The sequence below is a fragment of the Strigops habroptila genome, chromosome 1, assembly GCF_004027225.2.
Source record: "Strigops habroptila isolate Jane chromosome 1, bStrHab1.2.pri, whole genome shotgun sequence".
NCBI classification, from domain to species: domain Eukaryota; kingdom Metazoa; phylum Chordata; class Aves; order Psittaciformes; family Psittacidae; genus Strigops; species Strigops habroptila.
Genome location: NC_044277.2, coordinates 33656623 through 33677408, shown reverse-complemented (window position 1 = coordinate 33677408; position 20786 = coordinate 33656623). Strand labels below are relative to the sequence as shown.

Genomic DNA, 20786 nt, shown 5'->3' with positions numbered 1-20786 from the left:
TAGCCAGACACCATATGCTTAGCTCAAACTATACTTAAATGCCATAAAAATATTACTGGTTCAGTTCTAAAGCCTATTCACCTGCTTCCTACTACTCTGAAAGAAAAGAGGTGTGGGAAAAGATAAATACAAAACCAATTGATTATTACAGTACAAGCAGGCTGTCCTCCTTTTACAAGGAGACTCTTTCCTGGCTAAATTACAAGTGTATTTCGCCAGTGGGCTCCCACATACGCACACTTCGGACTAACACAAACTCAGATTCAGACATCGTTATTTCCCAGCAACTACCACCAACCTCCTTGCTTGCCTTTTTTTTTTATTATTATTATTATTATTATTTTTCCCTTCTCTTTTTTCTTTTTATGTATTTTTTTTCCTCTCCTTTCTCCACCACCCCCACTCCCCCAATCCTTTTTTGCCAGGCTCTTGGGCAGGTTTCTTGCAGCCAAACTACGCGGCCTGAATGCCCCTCTCTGGAAGGAGAGGCATGTGATTCCCGGCCTGGGGAAGAAACGCTCAGGCCCGAGCGGAGGCGAAGGAGCGAGGGGCAGAGAGGAAAGAGATGGGACGAGGCGGCTCCGGTTACACCTCGCCCCGGAGCCATCGACAAGCGCGGCGGCGGCAGCGCGGTCCCCGCGGCGGCAGCGCGCACACACCGCCCCTCGCGGAGGCGGGAGGGGCCCAGCACCCGCCCTCCGCGGAGGCGGCGGACACCGACCCACCCTTCCCCTGCTCCCGCGGAGCTGCCCCACTGCGGCGGCCGCCGCCGCCTTGCGCGCAGCCCCGCGGCAGGGGAGCGGGAGCGAGCGGAGCGGCACCCGCCCAGGGACCCCGCGCCCAGCCGGCTGCGATCCCCGCCTTCGCCTCCTCCGCCTCCTCCTGCCGCCGCTCCCCGCCCCGCGCACACACACGCAGACACACGGCACTGCGGCGGCCGGGCCCCCACCCCTCCCCGGGCCGTGGGGAGGCGGCGGCCGGGCGCCCCGGGGTGCGCTCGCACGCAGCTGTGCCGCCGCGGCCTGCCCCCTCCCCGCGGCGCGGCACGGCGCGGCCCGGCGCTGCGCGCACACGCAGGCGCAGCCCCCGCGCCGAAAGTTAGAGAAGTTGCCCGCTTTGCCCCCTCCTTTCCCGCGCGGCTCCTGCGGGCGCACCGGCACAGGGGGAAGGAGGGGAACAGGGCGCCGGGCACCGTGGCTCCTGCCCGGCACGGGGAAAGGGGCAGCCAGCTCGGCCCCGCGGAGGGAAAACGGAGCGGCCCGCACCTTTGAGCACCAAGTCTTTGGCAGCCGGGGGAGAGGAGAGGGTGAACACCGCCCTGCTCCCCAAATCACCCCTATTGTCACTGGGGATAGACCCTCCCTCAAGTTTCCCTGTCGGTGTGTGCTTGGGGATGAGGAGGGAACGTCCTGAACAATCCCTTGAAAATTGCCCCCCGCGCACCCCAGCTGCCCCATCCTCCCCCAGAGCGGGCAGGGCAGCCCCTGCCCCCGGACCAGCCGCAGCACCCCCCGCCTCCCCGGCTCCTCGCACTTTCGCCCCGCCGCCCCCAGCCAGGGACGGGGAGAGGCGGCACCCGACCTCCGCCTGGCCTGAGAGCAGGAAACCGGCCCCTCGGCCCGGCAGGGTGGGGTGCCGTACCACACCACCCCCAACCCCCCGCTCCACCGAAACGGAGGACGTCCCGAGGAAGTAAACCCGCGCACACCCCCCCTCCCGGGCCCCGGGGGTGCGAGCACGATGCCCCGGCAAGGGGCGGCCCCGCGGCCACTTGCCCCCGGCTCCCCGCGGAGGAGCGGCAGCCCCCGCCCCGCTGCCCCCCGGGGGAAGCCGCCTCGCCGCGGCCGCGGTGCCGCCCGCCAACGCCGCCCCTCCGCGCACCGGCGCGGCCCCGGGCGTCCCCCCGGCATTACACAAGGCGGCCGGGGAGGCGCGAGGGGCTCGGGCACACCCCCGCCGCGCCGGGGCCGAGGGGGCGTGCGGGAGCCGTTACCGGGGTCAGTGCCGTCTCCCGCCGCTGCCGCCGCGGCTGCCGCCGGCGCTGACCTTCGCTTTGTAAGATGAAGCTGAAGCTGGGGCTGCGGCCGCCATGTTCCCGTTTTAATAACTGCCTGCTTGTTTATTTCAATGGAGACCCTCCCACCACTCGCCCTCCTCCTCCTCCCCTTCTACCCAGAGGAGGGCTGGACGGGGAGGAGGCGGGGGGAGGCACAAGTCACTCCCCCCTGCCCCCGAGCACGGCGGCAGCGGCCGGGCCCCGCGCTAGGGTAGACCGAGCCGGACCGGGCGGGCTGGGGCGGGCGGACCGGGGCTTCGCCGTCCCTCGCTGATGCCGGCGGCCGGAGCGCGGGTGCCCGGCTCCCCTCCCTTCTCTGCGCTCCCCTCCCCGCCGGCGGGGACAATGGCAGCCGCCCCGCTGCTCGCAGCCCTGCGCGGCGCCCCCGGGAGCCTCCTCCACGGCGCCCGAACGGGGGAGAAAGAGGAAGGGAAAGGAAAAAAAGTCCTTCGCCCTCAGAGAGCAAGACTTTAAGTGTGGCCCTTTGCGGTCCGCCCTCGGAGGAACCTCGCTCTCAAAGCGGGACCGGAGCAATCGGCCCTGGTACGGCTTCCAGTGGTCCGTGTTCACAAAAACAGGGAGGCGGGGGGCGCAGTCTTCTTTCCTTTCTTTGCCTCCGAAAAAATTTAATAATAAATAAATAAATATACACATGATGAAAATCGTGTCACAAATACACAGCATCAGCTGTATATCCCTCACGGGAACGAGGGGATGAAGATGAAAGCTTTTCCTAGGCTAGAGGAGTGGATACGTGAGTTAAAAATTATTAAGGGCTGTAGAGCGATTGTTAAACATTGCCCTTTAGTTCAAGAAGCAGTCCGCGGTGCAGAAATCCTGTCTCAAAAGCTTTACATTTGCACACATATCGATAATGGCGAGCGGTGCTCCGCACGCCCTAATAATAGTTATTTTTGACGTTTTCTCACAGAGGTGTGCAGCCCCAAGTTTTTCTGCAGCTATCCGCAGGTTATATACATTGTTATGGGTGGTATGGCTAACTCTGCTTGCAATTAGGCTTGTCGAATACTTTTTTGATCATAACCCTTGTTTCTCACATGGTTGCATTTTGTCCTACTGTGCAGCATATAATTTCCCATACTTGTGCCTGACTCAATTTTTTTTTCAACTTTTTTCTTTCACTGGGCAAAAATAGTTCAATTGTTTCCCCAAACAAATTAAAGGAAAACTCTCTTTCCCACTCTCCTCCCCTGTAGTAAAAAAAGTCTTTGCAACCAAGTCACTGAAAAGCTGTAATATTTTCCTCTTCTGGAGAAAGATCTCGGGTATGGGAGGGATGGCCATCAGAAATCTATTTAAATTTAATCCCGTTAGGAAATGGGGCTGGAGGGATTGTAGTTTGTATATGCTAAATTAGTCCTTTGCTGGTAAAGTAACCCGAGATCCTACTTGCGTTAAATGCCACTGGTTTAGGGGGAGTACTTTTGGCATCATCTCCAGAAGACAAGTGGGCATGCTCCAGCACTGGGCTGCAGCAGCTGGAGAGGACAGCCTTTCTGATGTTGTCCCCATCAGTCCTACGCAGCAGAGAAATTACTTAATTTTCATGAAGCTCTTCCACCCTGCCTGTACACCAGCAGGCAGCAAAGAGATTGAAGGTTAATTCTGTCTGGAAAGCAGAGAAATCGCGGAGTATTACCTTGAAATCAGATGGCAAATGAGAGTAGTTTGTATGTAAAGAAAAAAAAACCTGGGGCAGAGTTGCGGAGAGACAGAGCTTTTCCTCTGGCCTCATTTGTTATATCTGTGCAAATCTCTGTAGCAAATAAGCTAACAGTTATATGGGCAATAATCTCATTTACCTCACAGTTGTGATTCACTCATTCTCCTACGCTAAGTGATACAGTGGTCCACTGGCAAAAATATATATCTCTCTCTATATATGTCTTTAATTTTACAACCATAAGCATTCCAATTAAGAATTGCACAGGTAATTTTAATTCCAGCATTTCTTATTTATGAAAGCTTGATTTTTTCCAGCTTCACATTCCTTTAAAGTAACCAAAAGTCTTTATTAAACTAGTAGGTAAATACACCAGGAAAAGCAAGGAAGACCTTTTAACTTGCTGCATTATCAACATAAAAGATAGCCCATGTAACACAAAGTTTATGATCTCAACACTGACAAAACTCCCTGAGTCTGACATTGAGTGTCCTCCTCAAACTGGGTGAGGGAGGTGATTTAGCTACACACATAGACTCAGATCCAGTGAAATTTGTTACCGACTTCTAACTCATGAGCAAACACATTTTGTCATCTAAGGCCAAAACCCTGGTTACAAATATCACTGTGTGCAAAGACCAGTTATTATGTTATTCTTAACTGCTATTCGTTAAAGGGAAAGCACCATCTTCCAGATGGGAAATAGATTTGATAAACACACTTCAGTGCCGGATTTTATTCAGCATTGCAGCTCTTCTCTGAACCTTCTCCAGTGTCACCATTGCTGCGTTGTGCTGACTAGAGCTGAGCTTAATTTTTAAACAGAAGCTTCTTCCATTCTAAACAAGAGAAATATAAACTTTCTGTCATCCGCTCACATTCGTCCTCCTCCCATTTATACTTCTGCTGGCTATTTTGCTCACAGCATCACTCTGCGCATTCACTTAATTATTCACTGCGATCTGCAGATCTTTCCTGGCGTGAAATTTAACACAGAGAAAAGGTTTTAATTATTCGAGTGTCAGTGGAGTTTGCTTAAATTTCCTCTAATAACTTTTTTATTTCCTGAATCAACAGGAAAAGAATCAAAATCTGAATGCAACCATGTTTCCTGATCAGTATAGCCATATATTGTCAATGTTGTTTCTTCTTACTTAACTTTTATGTAACATATTCATTAAAAAGTGGTACACAAGGTACGATGAGTCAAACTAGAATTTGCAGGTGTGTTTCTAACTGATTTTCAAATAAATAAGTTAAAGGTATCTTTCCACAAGGTGAAAGGTTATGAGCAAATTGTTGAGTGGTTATGAACTTGGTGGGCCGCTCAGGTACGGCTGCTGTCTCATAAAGCTCTTATCTGCAGCATTAACGCGTAAGGGAAAAGGGTTTCTGTGCACCTGCTGACATCAGGGCTATATGGAATGCAGCTGTTGGTGCACAAAGCCTTTTTCATAAGCAGCTGCATTTACGCTGTAGAATCACCCTGCCCACCTTTATGGGGAATTGAGTCCCCACTGACCCATTAACCTTTCCAAGTGGATTTAAATATGGTCGTTATGAAACCAGTAAGATTTTTGTTGACAGAGTATACACCTAACTCAAACCTGCAAAGAAAACAAAATGAAATTTAAAACTATTTATGTCTACTAGACCATCTTCAGCCTCTTTTGCATGACCTGTTGAGGTCCTCTGGTCGAACCCTCAGCTCCATGTAGGGTAAATTTTCACGTTACACCAGGTTTTCCAGCATCATATCCAGCTGTTTACTGTCTCCAAGGATGAAGAGTCCACAGCCTTTCTAGGCGACCCACTTCAGTGTTTGACCACATTTGTGAATTTTCCTTCTCCCCTGATATCTAACAGATCTGTTCCAGCTTGTGCCTGTTGACTCTCACAGTGAAAAAAATGCTGTGGCCCTCAAAGAAGGCTCCATCTTCTCTATACCTGCCCATTAGGTAGCTGAAGAGAACAATAAAATTCACACCAGCCTTCTCTTCTTAAGACTAATGGCCTGATCTTCTCAGCATCTTCTTGTACATCATGTGCTCCAGCATCCTCACCACTCCTTCCTCTAGATTTGTTTTTTTTATGTCCATTTCTTTCATGTGCTGGGGAGCTCAAAACTGGACACAGTAATCCAGATGTGATTTCACATGCATATGAATGGGAATATCTCTCCCAGATGGATGGGAATAACCACTTTTCTATACCTGCTGGATATTTTTTTGCTATTGTGGCTCAGGATGCTGTTGATCATCTTTGTTGCAAGGTCACTGCTGACATGTTGTTCACCAAGACTCCCAAATGCTTTTTTGCAAAGCTTTTTTCTATCCACTTGGGCCCCAAGGTCACAAAGTGGATGGCTGCTCTGTCCCAGATTTGAGATGCTGCACCACCGCAAGAACTTGATATGAGATTCCTGCCAGGCCATTTCTCCAGCCTGCTAAGTTCCTCCATTGCATTGCACTGATCCCTCCTTCCCAATCTGCTGTCATCCACACTTCATCTCACCACAGATATCACTGACAAAGGTGTTACATAGTATCAGTCCCAGTATCCACCCTTGGAGCAGCTAGACCTGCAGCTAGACCTACTGCTGGTCACAGCCCTGGAGTCCAATGGTCCAGCCAATTTCCCACCCAACTTACCTTCTACTTAACCTAGCTCATAGCACTCCAGTGTGGTTAAAAGAGGTGATTTTGTCAAAAGCTTTGCTAAAGTCGAGGTAAATGACATCTACTGCTCTTCCCTTCTCCACAGACTCAGTTATCTTGTTATGAAAAGCAGTCATGTTGGTCAGACAGAATTTGCCCTTTGTAAACCCTTATTGCCTGTCCCCAGTCACCTTGTTGCCTTTCAAACACCTGGACATGGCATTCAGGAGGATTTACTATTCAATCTTACCACAGACTGAGGTCAGGCTAGCTGGCCTGTAGTTCCCTGGATCTCCCTTCTTGAAGATGGACAGAACATTTGTCTTTTTCCAGCCACCACCACCATCCCACAAGGCACACACAGCTGTCATGATACACATACCCCATCGTTATTACAATTACTGTGCCCCGCTGACCACACATTGCATCTCCAGACTGTGGCTGGTTATGCTCCTTCCATTAGGCCTTTACCATGTTCTGCTCCCTCAAAATAACACAATGACTTACATAGCACTATCTTCTTTTAAAGCTTCTAGGATCGGGCTCAGGTTCTTCAGTGGCACTTTGGCTTTACTGCTATTTGATACAGTGATACACTGGCCTCATTACGAGCTTGCAGTGAAGAGAATATCCTAGGAGTATAGTGCTTATATGCTAAAAAATCAGGGTTTTTTTGTCATGGGGAAACTTCAGACACACAAAAAATGAGTTTTTTACACCTCAAATAATGAAATTATAAATTAAAAAGTGGCTAATCAAACATCTCATTGCATGTTGATGTCTTATTAATTCCATAATTTTCTTCACATTAATTTTTCTTTAAATCAGATAACCTTGAAAAGCTCCACACTTTTTAAATACAAGAAATCGATCAAGATCAATTTCACCTTACAAAATGTTTTGAAGAAAGTTATAAATGTGTAGAGTAAGAATTAGAATTTTAATCAATATTTGTGCAAATATTTTTCTGCTAGAATAAATGACCCATTTTACTCATGCCACTTGGTAGCAGTTCATGACAAGGTAAAATAATGTTCAACCGAGGGAAATAAACCTGTAGAGCTAAAGCACAGTCACAGAAGTTCCAAAAGGGTATAGATTTTTCTTGTACTGTAGTATCATTCCAAAACCTTTGCATTTTTACCTTGCTGGATCTTCACTTCCATTTGCCCAGCCCAGTTGCTTCTGCCACTTTCCTTCAGCTATTTATACCTATATCTGCACCTGAAGTTCTTCTCACACACTGTGATGGGACTGCTGAGCAGGGGGCATCGAATTCCAACCATGAGAAAAGGGGCAGTGCCTGCTGGGCACTCCTGGGCAGCCCACTGGATATGGTCCTGCTTGAGCAGGGGAGCTGGACCAGATGACCTCCAGAGGTCCCTTCCAGCCTCAGGAATTTTGTGGCTCTGTGATACTTTTTGTGTAAAACAGATTTCTGCTGCTCTATTTTATTTCACACTGCCAACATCTCCGATTTTCTTCTCTGTAACCATTCTTTTTTCCTTTTGTCCTTATTTTCCCTTTTTTTTTTTTTTTTTGCTAACCTTTTATTCTCAGTCTTTTCCATATTCTCATCCTGCAGCATATATTCAACAATAGCTATGCTAGGACATATTCTCTATATTCATGCAGTCTATTCAAAAGGATTGCCGTTCCTCCTACGGAGGGTGAAAAAAGCCCAGCTCACCCCTATACTCCAACTTTAACCAAGAATGTAAACAGCCCTCAGGCATTAAGGGGTATAAGTGAGCTACATGTAAGAAATAGAGCTGGGTGTTTCATTATGGTTTTGCTGTTTAAAGAGCAATGTTGTCTTCCCTTTGTAATTACACTGTTGAATATGTTAACTGACCTGTTGTTTAGAATTGTGTAACACTGTCTTCTTCCCTTTATTTCCTGCACTTGAATACACAAATTTTTGTACCTTCAAAAGGCTTTGATAATAAAAAGCATTGCTGAGGAAGGGCAGAATTAAAAGCCATCCCACTACTAGCAAGCAGAGATGTACACTTTTACAGGCCCTCTAGGCACACCCTTTGTGCTGCTTTTTTGGGGATGTCCTCTGAAAAATTATTATAAAGCCCCTTTACTAATTCATGTTTAACAACTGCTTCTCATCACTGACCACATTAGAATGCTTTCCTCCTAAATCATAATTGTGCACCTCTCAGCCTATGCGACCCTTCATTGTTGAACGTACTTTCCAAATTCACTGTTAAACTGATCATACCTTGAGGATGATCAATCTGTTCTCCATTGGCCACTTACTATGTAAATCTAGAGTTACGTACACATGTAAATTTACTAGCTCATGGAATTAGAGCATAGAAGATATAAAAAATAAAAAATCAGAGTGGTGGCAAAGCATTGTTTTTAACCTTCAAAAACTCAGCGTGTCTGTACAAGTAGAACATTTCATGCAGCAGGCTTAAGATCTGCCTCTCTGCTGCAGTTCTTAATGCCATTATGAAAGAGATGAAAACAAGATGGAAGGATGACAGTGATTTAGTCACAGAACCAGTTAAATGGCTTTCCAAACTTGAGGTCACAAATAGCTTTTTGATTTACAGATAGCACAGAAGTTTGATTGAAGTAAATAAAGTTCAGAAAGGACAAAAAAGGAAATACAAGGAGTCTGGCTTCACTTTAGGATAAAGTTATTGTTTTAAGTTCAAGTTCTGTAAATTCAGACATTCATCTGCTTGCTGGCTTTTTAGATATATATTTTTAATTATAGTTTTAATTTAATTTAGTTTTATTATTAAACCAATTACATTTTCATTAGAGTTTCTTAAGCTCATGTTTCTGGTTTGACTTCTAACTCTAGAATAACCAAATTTTTGTATGGAATTATTTTAATCTAACAAATTATATAAAAATTTATTGTCCCTGAGCTTTTTGGACTATGCAGTAGGACAGAGGTTTTCCATCTCTGGAAATATGAGAGACTATCTCTGTTTCACCCTAGTGGCATGCCTTCTGAAAGCTCCTTAGCACCACCTTCATCTGACTCACCAGACAAAGGCAGCAGGGATGGGGAGCAGTCATTCTTGAAGACTAAGCCAGAGAATGCAGAGCAACCAGGAGAATGGAAGAACTTCCCCAGATCGGTTTTGGATGTCTGCTGTTTCCTTCCCCATATAGCTTCTTGGGCTTGCAGACAGTGTCCTTGAAATGGCTTCCCCCCCTTTTAGGCTTTAGGAGCAGCTACTATTACTATATGAACTATACGCAGGATCAAGATGACACATTGGTCACAATACAGCAAGAAACTTTGTTGTTTTCTTTCTCCTATCTTGTGTCAGGTAGGAAAGGTAACTGTGTTGGCTTTCAAACAGTCAGTAGGCATCAGAATTAGCACCTCGCCAAAATGAGTCTTTGCTCCAGTCTCCTTGCATACTGAAGGAGACGGTTCTATATCAGTAAAAGGTACTTCACATTTCTGAAGTTGTGATACCACCAGAGTACACTCTCACATCTCTGGTTTTTGTAGACAGAGATTTTGCTTTTGATTTTTCTACACGTGCCTGTTATATAGCCATTAAATATGGCTCATCAGGAAACAGCAAGGTTAGCAAAGCCGGGGCTGAAAAAGAAAGAGGCTACAATTGTATTAAACGTTGGTATTTTTTTCTGATGCCATCGCACTCCAGCCATTCCACTTTTAAGTTCTCAAATACATTTATAATAATTATCATAATGTTTGAAAAGAAAAATAACCTGGAAATCTGTTTCATGAAAACGAAAAGTTATAAAGAGGAAAGTGGCTAAGAGCTTAGGGCTTGTATTTGCAGTAAGATAATACATGCTTGAATTGGTGCTTGAAAGATGATGCAAATGCACTGAATGGTTTGGAAAAGCACAATTTGTAACCATGTGTGTAGTTAAACATCATAACTTAACCAACTCAACCTTACAATTGTGTGGTGACTCCAACCTGACAGCTAAGGTAATGGGCTCTGTCAATAGTTCTGCTTGCACAGTTTAAATCAACAAGTGTTTTGCAAGAGCCACTGTAGCCCTAACGTTTGGAAGACAAGCGGCATAAAGCTATCCCTCCCCCCACACCTTTGCAGTCCTTTTCATGCTGTGCCTCGCAGAAGACAAGTTGCAGCCTAAGCTTTCCCCTCCCATTTTGACTCTCACAGTTAAGAAAGATTCTGCATTAGACAATTCAGTGAAGAGATGGTTACAGATACTGTGCTTGCTGGGATGCAGGCTTCCAAACCCAATTGTCCTTTGTATACTCCTTTATCCAGCCTTAGCCTTGTGGTTACCAAAGGCAAAAAACCAAAAGGTCCTATGAAGGACAGACTGAGCTGAGACAAATGTGTCAATTTTTTTACATCAAAGAGTGCCAAAATATGAGGAGTAATTTAATTCCTATATAGAAAACTATCACATTCCCTCTTAGTTTAAATACAGCTGGGCTGGTTAAATATGTATCCTGAATCCAAAAAAACAAAGAAACAAGATTATGAGGCTGAAAGAGGTCAGGAGGCCATCTGTGTCCACCCCCTCCTTTAAGGCAGGATGATCAACACCTATCTCACTCCTAAAGCATTGGTCTAACCTGTTCTTAATGACCTGTGATGAAGCCATCTCAGCCTCCTAGGCTACTAAATTGCTCTACAATCTTCACCATTAGTTTTTCTAATGCTTAAACATGGCTTCTTTTGCTGTATTTTAGGCCTTTATCTTCCCAAATCTATTTTAGAAAAGGAGATTCCTCCCGCCCTCCCTTTTTATATCAGTTCTCACCCTTAAGCAGAGCTGCTACAGAGTTTCTCCTCAGTCTTTTTCTACCTTGAGCAACCCCAATTCCTTCCAGTTCTTGTTTTAGGGCACATTATACCAGTCCCTGCTCATTCGGGCTGTTACAGACTTTCTCCAGTTGGTGCAGAGAAAAGGATGCATTTTTGGTGCTGAGCATACTGCTTAATTTGGGACCTTAGTGATGCTGGAAGCATCACTTCATTTGCCACACAGGCTGTGTTTCTTTTCCATATCCCAATAAACATTTTATCCCTTGGCCGCACCCCTAACAACATGGCATTGATCACTATTAATCAGAGATCAGATCTACCCTAACTTTAGGACTCTCAAATTTAGAAATGCGGTTTAGTATGTTATTACAGACAATATATTGATGCAAAGACTCAGACAACTTCAATTGAAGACGTCACTGAGTCATTGTTTAAAAAAATATATTAAAGAAAGAAACCTAAGAGGTGTTTAGAACAATAATGTTTGTACATTTTTTTTCAGAATCAAAACTCCAAAGCACAAAGAATGCTGCTACTAATTGCGCGTAGATCTGCCCCATGTTTTCAAAGATAATGGCACATATGTTGTTTTCTGTACTTCATTGTATTGCTGCAAATCAGGATCAGGACTATCAGAGAAGCACTATTTTAACTACAGAAAAGTTAATAACATCTCATTACAGTCCTAAGCCAAACAGTCTGATTTGTAGAAAAAACCTCTAATGATGGAGAAAGTTGCTGTTTATGTCTATGAAACTGAGATGGTCACATTTGCTCAGGTATTCTATTTATACCTGTGCATTTTTTGAAACAGGTCACATAACTAAAGGTTCAAACAGGGAACTACGTTTCTGCTGTTGGAGTGATTAGTTGTTGAACAGGATCCTGTTTTGCTAAGGACTGTACAAGTTTATTGCAAAAAGATTTTCCCTGGCCAAACTTTATAAGCTAAATACCAGATAAGGAACGGGCAGATTGAAACAAACCCCAGCAAACCAAACCCCAACCTACAACCCCCATTCCCACCCCACACCTAGAGACTGGAGTCAAAAGGAATAACAAAAAATTGGCCAAGTGCAGGGCTTGGTATGATAGAGAGGTGTCTTACTCGAGTGGCTGCTTAACTGTTGTTGAGTCACTTGGTAGAAACTAGAGCAGGGTAAACAATGCAACAATTCAAAAAATTCGGGAGACACCCTTAGGTAAGTGATTTGGCAAATATATTTAGCTTTGCTGGGGATACTCACTGAGACTACTTACATGCCTGAGTACCTTGCTAATCAGGAGGCTATTTAAGCTATTTGGAGTCAGAAATTGAAATGTTTGTTTGTGTGAAGCTGGTGGGCCTGGTTTTAGCTAGTTTTTGCAAGACAGAATCACGCACAATACAATATGCCTTCTAAACATGCCTTTAGTTGAATTTATTTGCTTCATATGTCTATTTTTAAAGATAATTTTTTCATACTCATTGTTATAGATCCATGTGTTCCTTTTTCCTATTAAAATTAAATCAGTGAAAGAAATGAATCAATTCGACACTTCAGTATTCATAAAACACAGTTTTGAGGCAAAGCATGTTTGCAAACAAAAAAAAGCTTTTTTAGCAATTACTTAAATCTCATCCCCTACTGCTTTGATAAAATCTTTCATTTTCTTTTAATGACAATGATAAAGAAGGAACCCTGGATTGTGACAAGTAAAACGAGTGCTATTCAAGGAAAACAACGTATAATTGTGTATAACTCGTGTATAATTTTGAATTTGTCAATAGTCATTAATAAAATATATTTTGTTTTGTTGTATAACAAAACACATGGTTTGGTTTTTCATACTGACTGTCCTACATGCAATTTTATGACAAAATTAATTTTAGTTTATAGTCTAACCATAAGAACCAACTAAATGTTAGATATTCTTATTAAATGGATTATATCCCTTTTCTCTGGAGGAACTGCTAATGATATTACTCAAGAATTCTATTAGATTATTACTTTAAAGTGTGTTAAATCCCTCAGTGCCTGTTTCTTAGCATCCTCTTCACTGACACATTGTTTGTGAGTACTTGTAAATTTTGGTGGAGTAAGAAAATATGCTGATTAGAGAAGTCATGTACTGTATTTCTATTTAACCATCAGATGACCTATGCAACTATGTAGTAATAAATTACAATTTACTCACTGTGTGAGGTTATTTCCCAAATACTTTCTCACTATTCTGTCAAAAACTAGAAAAAGTAAATTATAACCACTGATACCAGGGAGAGCATGAGCAAGAAGTAAATAGTAGGCTTGCCTACATCAAGTAAGCCTTCCTAATTCACATGACTCAAACGAGAAAATCAAGTGAGATGGCAAACCCAAAACAATAGAATGAAGAAGTAATGCAAGAGTAATTCCTAATTAATGCTGTTTATTCTGTAGAAGCAGAGTATTTAAACATTTGGAATTTCATCTTAACACCACCATTCGGAATATGTAGCTTTTAAAATGTATATTTATAATTTGTAGTATAATGCATTATATCTCAAAATGTGCCTATATACACATTATAGGCATAAAACAGCACCTATAAAATCACCAGCTGTAATTATTTGAAGCAAAGAGACAAAGTAATAAAAGCTAAAAGAGGAAAAGATAAGACCATGTGTATTTCTGGGCAGGTAAAGTTCTAATAAACAAGAATACTTTCAAGAGATAATTTCTCCTCTTTACATGTAAAATGCCTGTTTAGTGACTGGAGTAAGAAATTCTGGAAATTAAATGCAAATGAGGGTGAAACTGAAAATCAAGTTGTTTCTTAAACAAGGAAATGTACATACATATTAGATATCCCATAATCCATAACCAAATCATGACTGAATTGCTACTTCAGAGCAAGTGAAAAGGTTTATTGCAAAAAAATAAATTAAGTTCCTGAATAGTCAAGCTATGGAAACGCCTCTGTATTTGTACCTGCAGCAATCCTAAACTTCATATGTTCCTTTACCTACTGTAATCCAGATAGGAAAATCATGAGAAAATACTGTACAGATTGCAATGAGGATAGGATCTACATTGACATATAGCATGATTTTATTGAAAAAGGCTGCCAAGAGAGACAATGTGAAGATTCAAACCTATATTGTGTTTTGTAAATGCACATATTATTCTAAATACAAGCAGAAAGGAACCTCGCCCTACCTCAAATCATAGTGCCTGCAACTACCACTTACTAAAAAAAAGAGAAAAGAGCGCTTTGTAGTTCTCGTGTAACTGGTTCACACACAGGTAGGTAGAAATCTGCATCAAGCCCCTGCGTCAGCTCTTTTTTATATGAATGCTTTGCGTTACCCTTACCTTGCCTCATGCATTGGGATGGAACTGCAGAACTGACATCACTTACAGAAAGCTAAATAACTTGTACAGCATTAAAACCAGACCACAGGCAACCCTTCTCTAGCTATACCTGATGCTTTTCCCCAGCTAGTAGCAATCCTCTCTCCACATTGCAAGCTCTTCCTATTGGTACTGCTCCTTATTGCCTGGTTTAAGCATAAATAATACTCTAGAGAAAACACTCCTACGAGCAGGGCAATAGAAACCGAACAGCTCACTATGTATATGTTCCAAACTGAAGGCTTAAAATTCCCTAATCATGCTATGTTTTTAACTCTATTAAAAAGCATGGAACATCTGTACTATTTCACAATCGATTGCATAGTGTGTTTAATGCACCAGAAATTAAGCCCTTGCATCCAAATGCCTGTGCATTTGTGGGTTCCAGATGCAGGAGGTGCTTTAGGCGCAGAAGAATGTACTTGTAAAACTTCTGAACAAAACCACTGTGGAAGCCAACGAAGTTGACATAAAGTAGCAATCCCAGCATGGCTTTAATTGTGAAAAAAGCAATGCAAGCATTTGACTTTTAGAAAATAAATCAATTACTTTGGACTTCTCAGGAAGAATAACAAGATTCTATTTACCACTTGGGCCAAAGGGCCCATTTTTGTCCAAGCCAGGACCAAGGCATAAATTTACACCTCTTGAGTTTGCATCAGGACAGTTTCTAGTGGTGTGCTCCTTTTGCCACAGCTGCACTCCTTTGAAACCACTCTTGCCTCCATCGTTTCTTGTCTTGATCTTTACTTCCTTTTTCAAACAAAAGTGTTAAAAAATCCTCAGGCTCCCTTTTCCACAGAGTTGTTTCTCTCCCATCTCGAGCAAGCTTGGACTTAGGAAAGGTGTTGGGGGAGAAGAATGTGCTGCCGGGGGTGGCTGGGGCTGGGGGCTTGCTGGGTGCTGGCAAGTGCAACATGGTTCCCCAGCCCTTCAAAACCACTGCTCGACCTTGACGGTTCCTCACAGGCACCAGAAAAAAAACCCAAATCGTTGCATTACCGGCAGTTTGAAGCAATATTTGGGTTAGGAAACAATATAAAAATAAAAAAAATCCTGAGGTTTGTTTTCTGCTTTAAAAAAAAAAAACAACAACCAAACAAAACAGATGTTGCTTCTCTGTGGAACTTCTTTGTTTGAAACTTGGGCATCAGGGAGATGTGGGGAAAATAAATTTAAAATAAAATAAAATAAAATAAAATAAAATAAAATAAAATAAGATGCCTATATGATTGTAACATAAGAACAACATCCCCCCTTGCTTCTCACAGGCAGTGCATCTCATCAGAAGCCACATGGCTTCAGGTACCAGGCAGCATGCCTGGGAAGAGCAGACCCAGGAGTCAGTACCATCAGGCCCCTGCTTTGACCTTCCATAGAAAAAGAGAACAGGCCCAAAATGAGTATAAGGAAAACAGGTCTGATGCTGACAGGCCTGAGGCACAGGGATGGAGCTTGTAGCAGCAAAACCCATTTCGTAATTTCCTTGTATCTCCATAGAATAGCTTCCGTAAGCAACTAATTCACATACAAACTAATTAGAAGAGGTTCAGCACCTTTAAAACTTAGGCCCTCACTATTCTTAAAAAACAGAAAAAAAAAAAAAAGAAAATATTAATTCTGTTTGTAGGAGTGAATTCTTCATGAAGTTATAACTTTCTCTGGACTTCAACTCCTTAGTTAAATTGATTGCATGAATTAAGGCCTAGAAGCTTCACCAAGAATATAGTTAGTTGAAGTCTTTTCATTTTTTTTTAAAAGGGATACAAAACTTTGTGTTTATGTAGCTTTGCTTGGGAACCTAACATTTACTAAGATAAATGGTAAGGTAATTATATTCAATGTTACTGAAAGAAAATGACAGAGAACTTTGTGTAATCGTTCTATTTCTGCAAATCCACCTTTTTTTAGCTGCTAGTCTGCAATCTGTATTTTACCCAGTAATATCCCAATTTCCTCCCTAAGGCAAGCTGCAAATTGAGTTTATAGTTTATTTTAATATTTCCTGCCATCAAATTATATGGATAAGAAATCCTGTATACTCATGCCATAATCCCATTTCTGATGAAGAAAAGAATATACAGGCCTGTAGTATAATATTGTCATGCAAACGGATTTGTGTCTCTGTATCTTAGCTTGCCCAGACTTTGAAATCTTTTAAAGTAAACAACATATTTTTCTTAGGTTAGCTGGAGAACGAACATAGAAACTTCACATGGAAAACTGAGATATCATCTTTCAAAATGAACACAATAATGGACAGTAAAAAAACCCCTGTGTAACATGGGTTTGCTTACAGCTTCCTTAAGAAATGAAGAACAGTTCTCCAAGCCCTTCACTGAAATACAACAATATAACTCGTGACACAAAACAGATGTTTGTTTTTTACTAAGCACAAGTTTTGTGACATGCATGTTTAATTTCATTAGAGGGTGAGGATAAAAGTCAAGGAAAGAATTATACCTGCATTAAATTTCAAAAGGAAAAAAACCCCACAAACAAAACCAAACCCCAAATAGTCACTGCGCTGAAAGCAAGGCACAGTACAGGAGAGAAAGGTATCTTCAGTGAAAATACTTTGATTTCCTAAGAAAAAACAAAGTTGATATGAACAAGTAAATGTAAGGGGAAACATAGTGGGAGCATCATAACTCCAGTTTCTCCATCTGAATACTAAACAAACTATAAAAAATAAGTAAAAAATAATCAATTATGTCGTAAATAGGCAAGATAAAATCAACGGAGGGAGGGATTTAAAATTAGTATTTACATATTTTTGACAAGGTTGAAATTGTGATTAGAAATCCAGTAAGCACAGGGATTATACATCCACTGAAATTCCTTAAGTTAGATCTTTATACAGCAAATATATAGCAAGACAAAATACTTGTTACTTTTATGCTAGATGATATGCAAAGTACAGAGTACAATCTGGGGAAATGAATGCAGTAATGGCCAAGATTTTAACAGTTCGTAATTTCAGGGTACTTGAAACTTTAACGTAGTCTGTTCTCCTGTCCTCCTTGCTTTCTGAAAATCAGGTCCCCTTTGCTGTTTCCACGAAAACTGGGGCACACAGAATAACTAGCAGTTTGTTAGAACTGTGGCCTGAAAGTGTCTTCAGGAGATAGATAACCTCGTAAAGTCTAGTGAATATTCTCACTGACTCCTGTGAAAATTCTGGGCAAACGCAGAATACAGTGGTATGTCCAACAGTGAGTATCAACACAGAAGTCACACCTCAGAAGAAAAACTAAAATGCATCATCCTATCTGGTAAAGGTATGAAGAAAAAAAACCCAATGAGAAGAAACAACCCTCCAAGCGCACCAGCTGACTGAATAATCACTAACAAGTAAAGCAGTATCAGATGTATTAAATGTTTTGGGAAAGTACCAGACTAAAAGCCAGGAATGCCCAATATCTCTCAGTCTGACCTAACCTCACTGCTGTGTGATGCCGAGGAAGTTCTCTCTTACCACATTACCACAATGAGGTAGTGAAATTAATACTAATAGCACAGGCTGCAGTGGTGCTTTAATTTCTGTAGAACACTATAAAGCTATCAAGTGCTACGTTAGATATTTTTATGACTACTCTTACAATACTCTTTATTTTTCAGCCAGAAAACTGTAGGTAAGTCTTTGGGAAAGTTGTAACACACCTGAGTGTGTAGGATATCCACAATAAGAAAGTCTAAGTGTGATGATACAGCAAAAAATAATAATGCATTTCAAGACTGTTGTCCAGAAAAAGTTAGACACAATTATCCAAGGTATTTGAACATGTACTGGAGAAAGTTAAGGTCAGACAAAAAATATATAAGGCCCTATATTTGGGTCTACTTAAAATCTTCCTTTTCCCTCATCCTTGTATCAAGTGGACTTTACAACCTGCAGTCTGGACCTGTCATCACATGGATGCCTATCTTCTAAATTTGAAGTCAGGAATTACTAAAGTGTGTTCTGGAGAACATTCGCCCCTCAGCATATCTTTTCGATACTCGTCACAAATAACCTCACAAAGGAAATGCTTGAGTGCTTTGATTTTTATTGCAGTTCAGAAAACACTTGGACCAAGTAAGGTACAGCAAGGAGCCTAATACATCTGAGAGAAATGTCAATTGCTTAAACAAAATTGATGATACATTCTTACTTAAAACCCTTTAAAAATGGAAGTAACACCTGTACGCCACAACTAAGTTGTTCTCATAAAATATCAGAGTGTGTTTCACAGTTTTGTGTGAGGATTAGTGATGTGTCTTGTTAATCTTCCATAAAGACTGACTTCGAGCTGGCTTATATGGTTTGAAAGCCATTTAAAGCCATCTTTAAAAAACAGAAAGGTAAACAGTAAGTATTTGAGTTTATTTAGCGCTCTATGAGCTTAAGGAGGTTATAAATTGGTTTCATCTCATTTAGCATCTTCATTAATAAAATGGCAGAGCATGTTGTAAGCAACATGCTAATCACATCACAAAATGCTAAAAGAAGAGGTTCTGATAGCATTAGTGAGAATGGATACAAAAAAAAAAACCAAACAGAAAGGATGAAAATACTACAAGAAAATACAATAAGAAGCTTTGAAAATTATTACAGGGAGAGCACAGGCAACATACGTGAAGGGAAGGAAGGCTGAGATGGTGAAAGCAGGCATGCCAGAGCAGCCCTGCAGATGACACTAGACAGCAATTTGGAGGAGGTTTCACGACGTGATGTAGTAGCACAAAAAGCAGCACATTCAGGCTGCTACAGTGGCGTTTCTCTTCTAATAGAGCAGAGAAAGCCACCCTCGCTAGATAAATCTGGTTCAGTTTTCATTCCCAAGAGATAGGCAGCATGCTGACATAGATTGTAATGAACTGAAACGAAGGGTAGAAAGAGAGAAAAGGTCTTAAAGGTTGCTAGGAAAACATTAAACTATTAAGAAGTTCTGAATTTTTTCCCTTCACAAATGTTATGGAAAGTTTGGAAACATTAAATAAAACATGATGAAATAAAAAGAAGGAGGGAGTTGGCAATGGCTGTATTTTTTGATTGGGTCAATTCATTCCAGCCGGAAACCATTCAAAGTCTCTTGCAGACGAGTAGTGGCAAATTAGAAATGAGTTGTGGTTCACTCCACTAGTCCAAGGGAGAAGGGCTTCATTTTGCAAAGGCTTCTTGTCAAATGGTATCTCCAACAGTCATAAAAAAAGAGTCAATATCTGAAAGGAGAAGCCAGGCAGCTTCCTTTCAGAAGCACATGCTCACAATAATCATCGTGAGGACCAGGGGCTCATTATCTGCATTTCTCACAGGAATTCTGACCAATATCTTACAAATGTATCAGTTTGAAAGCTGACACTCAAATCATGTTAAATCATCTGAGGGGGAAGGCCACAGTCTTCGTGGTTTAGCAGAGAGCACCGCTACCATTAAACTTCAGTACTTCCTCATCCCACCAAAGCTCCATTAAAATGTGTTGTCTGCCTCTATTGCAAGGCTTCCAGCTCTTCTCTCTCCACTAGTGCTTAAGGTAGTGGCTCCTGATGACAACTGCCTTTGTGACAGACTGTCCTGGGTTCAGCTATAGCAGTCATTTTTCTCCTGCTTAGTAGCTGGTGCAGTGCTGTGTTTTTTAACTTTCAGCCTGGGAACAACGCTGATAACACCGATGTTTTTAGTTGTTGCTAAGTAATGTTTATTCCAACCAAGGACTTTCTCAGTCTCATGCTTTGCCAGGGAGGAGGGGAAGCCGGGAGGAAGCAGAGACAGGACACCTGACCCAAACTAGCCAAAGGGGTATTCCATACCACAGCACGTCATGCCCAGTATATAAACCGGGGGGAGTTACCCGGAAGGCCCAGATCACTGCTCGGGTCGGGCTGGGTATCGGTCGGCGGGTGGTGAGCAATTGTATCCTCTCCCCTTGTTATTTCACTAATAGTTATTATCATTGGTGGTAGCAGTAGTGGTTTTGTGTTATACCTTAGTTGCGGGACTGCTCTTATCTCAACCCGTGGGAGTTGCATTCTTCCCATTCTCCTCCCCATCCCTCCAGGAGTGGGGGGAGGAAGAAGGGAGGGGGGGGGAGTGAGCGAGCGGCTGTGTGGTTCTGAGTTACCGGCTGGGCTCAAACCACGACACAGACAATTTCTGGCCTCATTTCTAATAAATATAACAGCAACTACTCTAGCCCCAGTAGGGTCTGTGTGCACGTTTTCCTCACTGCTGCTGTTGTTTGCTGAAACTTTGGAGTAGTCATG

General features: G+C 42.6%; 1 protein-coding gene across 5 annotated transcripts in view; it reads right to left on the bottom strand.

Moving 5' to 3' along the window:
• The window catches only part of NCOA2 (nuclear receptor coactivator 2), a 192703-nt gene extending 190457 nt beyond the window's left edge, over positions 1-2246 (bottom strand). For 2 of the 5 annotated variants that reach the window (XM_030474974.1, XM_030475051.1), the window contains exon 1: positions 1994-2242. The gene's annotated coding sequence lies outside the window, so the exon portion shown is untranslated. Of the gene's footprint in view, positions 1-1993 lie in introns of all 5 variants that reach the window. The other 3 variants (XM_030475280.1, XM_030475198.1, XM_030475117.1) reach the window with 2 other exon arrangements.
• Between the last annotated feature and the right edge of the window lie 18540 nt (positions 2247-20786).